This window comes from Chiloscyllium punctatum, chromosome 38 (assembly GCF_047496795.1).
Source record: "Chiloscyllium punctatum isolate Juve2018m chromosome 38, sChiPun1.3, whole genome shotgun sequence".
In the NCBI taxonomy this organism is placed as follows: Eukaryota; Metazoa; Chordata; class Chondrichthyes; order Orectolobiformes; family Hemiscylliidae; genus Chiloscyllium; species Chiloscyllium punctatum.
The window spans coordinates 46,103,599-46,110,345 of record NC_092776.1 but is presented as its reverse complement, the minus strand read 5'-3'; positions in this window follow the sequence as shown (position 1 = coordinate 46,110,345).

Below are 6,747 nucleotides of genomic sequence, written 5' to 3'. Positions count from 1 at the left end.
AAAGTAGTCATGACTATCGGAAGCCAATCTTCACAGTGCCAAGATAGCAATAGAGGAGTTTCTCAGGTTAACACTTTCAGCTCAATTATCTCCAGCTGCTGCATAAAAGAAAAGATTCACATTTGTGACCTTTTTTAACCACATGGTCTGTGAAGTACTTTTGAAATGCAGCCAGTGCTAAGATGATGGAAACTTGGCAACGTATTGATGTTGCCTTGGACTATGTGCTCAGATCTCTAGAGTAGGGCTTGAATGCATGTTTTTAGACTCAGTGATAAGAATGTTGTCACAGATCTAAGACTGGCATTTATCAATGAGAACCATAAGATGAAGAGTGGATTTGCACTGACAATTTAACACTGCTCAGTGCTCAGTTGTGTTCACAACTCTCCCAATAATAATGCAGCCCATGCCATGCTGCAGCAGATTTGGACAATCTGGAGAGTTAGGGTTACAAGTGTAACTCACACTGGCCAACATAAATGCCAGCTAAAGACAATCTCTGACAAGGAAACTCAATCACTTCCCTTTGACCTTCAAGAACGGCACCATGTTGGAGTCATCTCAGGCCAGTAGTTTAACTGGATCAGCTGTGTGAATTCCCTGGCTACAGAAGCTGGATGGAATCTCCACTCTGTGATGATGTGATCTCCTGAGCTCACAGCTTCTTCACCATCTAAAAGGTAGAGTCAGCAATAAACATCACTCTTTTTGGATAAATGCAATAGAAACCACGTTCAAGAAATTCAAACACCCCCATGATCATCCTCATCAGCACCCTCACAATTTTTACATCCATCATCGCCATAACCCTTATCACCATAATCCTTTCCGTCAACCTCACTTTAATTCAAAACACCACCCTCACCATAATCCTCACCATCCTCCCTTGATTATCACAATAATCCTCACCATCAATCATCACTATATTCTTACCAACACCTTCACAATCCTCACAACTATCCTCACCATAATTCTCATAATCCTCTCCCACCATTATCACATAACCCCTACCACTATCCTCACCACAATCCTTACCACCATCATCACCATAATGCTCACCATGCTCCCATTATTGTCAGCAAATCCTAATCATCACCCTCACCATAAAACTCATCATCACATTCAAAATCCTCACCACTACCATTACTATAATCCACATTATCCATCTTCATCATTATCACCATAATCCTTACCACTACCCTCACCATAATCCTCACCATCACCTTTACCTATCTTCACCACTACTCTCACCAAATTCCTCACCATCACCTTCACAACCTTCACCACCTTTATCAACATAATCCTCATCTTCACCTCACCACCCATAATTACCACAATCCTCACCATCACCATAATCCTCAACAGCACCTCACCACCATCTGCACTGCCACCCTCACCAGAATCCTCTCAGCTACTTGAGGTCACAAGCCTCAACACCACTCTATCCACCATTACTCTCACTGCTTCCTCCATCATCAACTTCCCTAACTACAATATCACTCTCATCACCACCTCATAATTCTCATCCTCCCCGCAGTCCTTACACCCCCAGCCACCCTCACCATAGCCAACACCTGTCTCACCATGAGCTTCATCAGCACAACCTCACCACCATGCTCATAGCCCTTATCATCATCCTCACTTCCACTCCCCCACCACACCTTCACTATCACCTTCAGCACAACCCTCACCATAATCTTTGCCAACTCATACATTACCATTCCCCTGTTTGTTATTTAAGCTTTTCATTAAAACTATAGCTTTTCCAAAGCTGTGGAATGCTGACTTACTACAATGCTGGTTACAGAATTTCAGAAATGATTGTGAATGTTTGTTTTACCTCATCATGCAGGAGGATTAAATCAGTTTTGTATAATTTGTAAAACACAAACCAGCTGTATAAAGGAGCTTTTTCTGGAGGAGAATTTCTCTAAGCTATTTTCCTTAATTTGGCATCAGCTCTAGCTGCATTATTGCAGTGCCAGAAATAATTTGCTCATGTTTGAAATTCAGTATTAAAACAATATCAACACATTCTCCCAACCCACCCCAGCACCTCTGCCAACCTTAACATGGGTGGTAAAAGTCAAATGTGCTTAAGACTCAAACCAATCTGTATTCGTGGGTTCAGCTTATTGACAAAACTCCCTGATTGTCCTTTTGGATGATTGACGTAGATTTGTTTTAGTTTTCACATGTACGCTGACTACACACAGTTCTACCTCATCATCCCTCTCTTGACTCCTCCACTGTTGATAAATCTAACATTCAGTACAGGATGTGATGACATTTCCTCTAATTAAATATTATAAAGACTGAAGCCTTAATTTTTGGTCCTTTTGGCAAATTTCAGTCCCCTAAATACTGACTCGATTTGTCTCCCAAGCAATACCCTGAGATCAGTTCAATCTGTTCAGAAACTGGTGCCATATTTGATCATGAGTAGGGCTTGTTATCTCATTTTATGTGCCATCTCTAAGATGACTATTATCCTCACAGAAATATTGCTCTACCTCAGCTGATGCCTTTATTGTCGTTAGATTTGAGTATTCCAATTCACTTCTAGCTGGTCTCCCGCATTCTACCTTCCATACTCTTGAAGCGATTCAAAACTCTTTGCAGCAAGTCACATTCCCCCATCACATGCATTTGCTAACCTGTACTGGTTCCTGGTTAAGTAATGTTTTGATTTACAAGTTATCATCCTTGTTTCCAAATCCCTCCACAACCTTGCTATCGCTGTTATTTCTGATGTACAAGGTAATAATTCTTAAAGGATTAATGATGGAGACTGCATTAAATTTAATTTAATCTAATCCTTTGTTATACAGTCTGAGGTAGGGAAATGTGGATTCTAGCTCAACATCTGGATAGAGACAGATGTGCCATCAGTGTCTCCTGATTGTCTTTGTTATATCTAACTAGTCAATGTAATGTTTGCCTATTGCTATTATACAATAAACTACATTGTGTAAAGACAAGTGCCTCTTCCCATTAAGACTCAATGATAGTTCATTTTCTACCATTGTTCCAAAAATCCTTGGACCCAGTGACTAAGAGACTGGACTTAAAACTAATAGAGTTTATTAATGTAGGTTTCAACCCCACTCACAACATGCGTATATTTTATCGGATGCAATTCTTGGAAAGGTCAAATTTATTCCGGTCGACTAGAGAATGTAGGGAGACGATTCTTGCTTTAGGGACTTCTCATGAATTTATATGTGGGAGGTCCTGGATTCAAAATTGAGATAAACCCTGTTATAAAATGTGGTGCCATAGTGGTAGTGTCCTTGGTTGATTAAAAATAACTAAAAAGGAGGATTTGTGGCAGTACTCAAGCCGAACCATTACAGGTTAATTAAAAATAGGTTGATTAAAAATAATTAAAACAGGTTGATTAAAAATAACTAAAAAGAAAGATTTGCGGCAGTACCCAAGCCGAATCATTAGCTGGTAGTTATTGGATTCCCAACACATTCACCAATTTCCTTTAACTCAACAGTCTCTGTAAAAGTGTTCCTCTAATCTTCTTGTATCTTATGCATTTCCAGTCATCATTACTGAACCATTGATGGCTGTGCCTTCAGTTACCGAGGATTCAAGCTTGGGAATTCCTTCCCTACTCCTCTCAGATTCTCCCCCATGCTTTCATCCTTTAAGACAGTTCTTGAAACTTGGGACTTTGATCAAGCCATTGGGCATTTAACTTAATGATTCCTAATGGAACTTGTCTTATACTTTGTTTAATAATGGTCCTGTGAAATGCCTTGGGATGCTTCATTACATTAAAGGTACTATGTAAATATAAGTTGTTGTTGCAAGGGGAAAATGGCCATTGGTTGAAGATATTCTGTTGGAAAGAACTGTGACATGCATATCTTAAACTATGATGATTCATTCTCATTGGCAATAAAGCTCATCACTTTCAAGGTGAGGGGGTAACTGAAAGGCTTTTTAGCAAACAGTATAATCTGAAGGTCTGAGAGTGACAGTGAAAGTGCAAATACAAAAGACAAGCTGTCTTCACACCACCTATCAACCAGAAACACAGAAGAATGCTGCAAAGAAGCTTGTTAATTTGCAATCTGAATGCTTCACCATTGTTGCATTTTGGAACTATTCCAATGTTCACTGGAAAGTTTCCAGAGGCACACTTTAAGTATAAACTAGACACAGGTGGTGGGAGCCTGGGGGTGTGGGATCTTTAGGGAGCAGTAGCAGAGTTAATATTAGTGAAAAGAGCATTGGGATGTCTGCTCTAACCCATTGACTCCAGCAGGCATATCTTGCAGTCTTCTTATCAAAGATCTGTTGCTCCACAGGACAGAACAGATGAGCAGTAAGGTATGCATCATAGTGTTATGTGCTTCTCTGCAATATAAATGTGTCAAACCTATGATAAGGATTGTTGAAACAGCAATGTGGATTTTTTATTTGAATATGTAGAAACAATGTTAACTGTGAAAATAAGTGTGGCATTTCAGATGTCTTACTGCTGCTGTTTGTGGACCAATTATAAGCTATGGAACTACTAATTCACATTTTGTATCAGCCAGTAGTGAGTGACAGCAGTTTAATGCATGCTCCCCTAAGATGATAACACATAGGGGGATCATCTCTGCAACACATGGTCTACAGGCAGTAATCAGCTTCCTGGGTATGTCAGAACACTGATGTTACAAGAACATCAGTCTTCTATGTTAATCAGAAGCAGGTATTAGTCCTGCTGAAAGAAGAGCTGGTGCCTATGGTTTACCAGTGACTGTCAAAGTTACCACCTCACTCAACATCTTTGCCTCTGGTTCTTTCTAGTCATCTGCCGGAGACATTTGTAGGATCTCACTGTCAGCTAACCACAAAGGTATTGTACAGGTGACAGATGCCAGATTTGCCAAGGTAGAAAATTAAATCAAGCTTACCACAATGATTACAGTCAAAAGGAGTGTGCAGTTTTATTTGTGATTCTGGCTGACTTCCCCTAGGTATAAGGCATACTGACTGCACACACAGTACTAGGATTGTTCATCAACCACAAGTGCTTCCACTCCATCAATTTACAGTTGGAGGCAAGTGTTTTGTGCTGTAGCGGTGTTGTCCATCCTTCTGGTACAGAAGGTCAGGGTTCAAGTCGCATCTGTTCCAGAGGCATGCCATTACAGGTCTGAACAAATTTATCAAAGCTGAAGGCAATCATAAAATAATGTTTATGCAAGTATACTCAAGACTCCCAAGAAGCTGCTGTGAAGCTCTCATCCTTGGAGTCCAACCTCCTGCTTATTTCACACTGTGAAGCAGAATTACAGACTGTCTGCTCAGAAACAAGAAAATCTTGAAAGGTAGTTGACAATACCTGTAAGGAACTCATTCAAGAAGATTCAAGGGTATTACAGTGAATTCTATATGAAAGCCAGATGATCCTCTGAGCACACTATCAGCATGCTGAAGATGCCTGGGTCAGATCTGCAGATGCCCTTCAAATCACACCAGCCATGTGCTAAGATGATTGTGGTTATTCTGCAAAATATTGTATAGCTCTGGAGCTTGGGCATTCAGAACATGCAAGGCACTGAGCACATAGACTAGAGGAGATGGAGGAACCATTCCGTGTGGCCAAAACTGCCCAGGATACCAAGGATCCCCTCATATTAACAATGTTAGTTAGGTGCTCCTTGATCATGAATCTGGTAGCCACAGTCTAAAACCTCTTCCGTTTTCCTAACATAAAACAGCCCTGAAATTAACAAGCCATTCTCTTTACAGTCACCCATTATTTCATCTTAAGTCTTGTCTTCTAATTTATCACACACAAAAAGGTTATTTGCAAGAGGCAATGGAAAGCAGGTGTGAGGGGAAACTGAGGGAAGCAAATAAGATTGATCTGGCTTAAAAATTAAACCGAAGCACAACAATGTAACATTGTGTAACACATCCATGTGAATCCTTATGCAAATGATTACTCTTCCTTATCCTTGTATTTCTAGGTGGTGCAACTCATGTGGCTTCTGCTAATGTAGTGACAGGCTGCTCAGAAACTCTTTATTCTGACTAGCTATCCTCTTAGCTGAGATTCTTTGGTTTTGGGGCTAGTCAGGTCCCTGCTCAAAACTGCCCCACCTGTGATCCATTGTCATCCCACTGGACCACCCCATGCAAGAGATTTGAAGGCCCTATAGGACATTAAAGATATGAATTAGAGCAGCATTTTAAACTGCATCTATTTATCTTTAAATGAAAAATGAAGATTGTTATCAGATGGATACAGTCATTCAATTCATACTGCACTCAGATTTACGTTTCGGCCAGCATGGGGAGAGAACTGCAATTAATTTTGGTCATTGTTGATGCTGGTCTAAACTTCAGCTTTTTAGTTGCTGGACAGATACAAGGGATTGTAATGGTCTTAAATATGTATGCTGACATTTCTAAGCAGTTTTAATTAGCTAAGGCTCAAAACTACGTGTGGAGATGTAGTTATCTATTTTATTACAAGAGATGCGTGGGCCAGTGAAGCAGTTAATCATTTCCTGGATGTAATGATCCAGATCAGATCATGGAAGATCAGAGCTTGCTTATTCCTTAATAGCAAAAAAAATCATTTTTGATAATATCAAGATTCCCATAACTTGAACCCCTGGAAATATCTGCGATCTGGTGCAATTATCTGTCAATCTTTTTCAGTGGTGTTTTGTTATGTGATTACTGTTATTACTTCTATAAAAATATTTGCAATAGCTCTGAAGT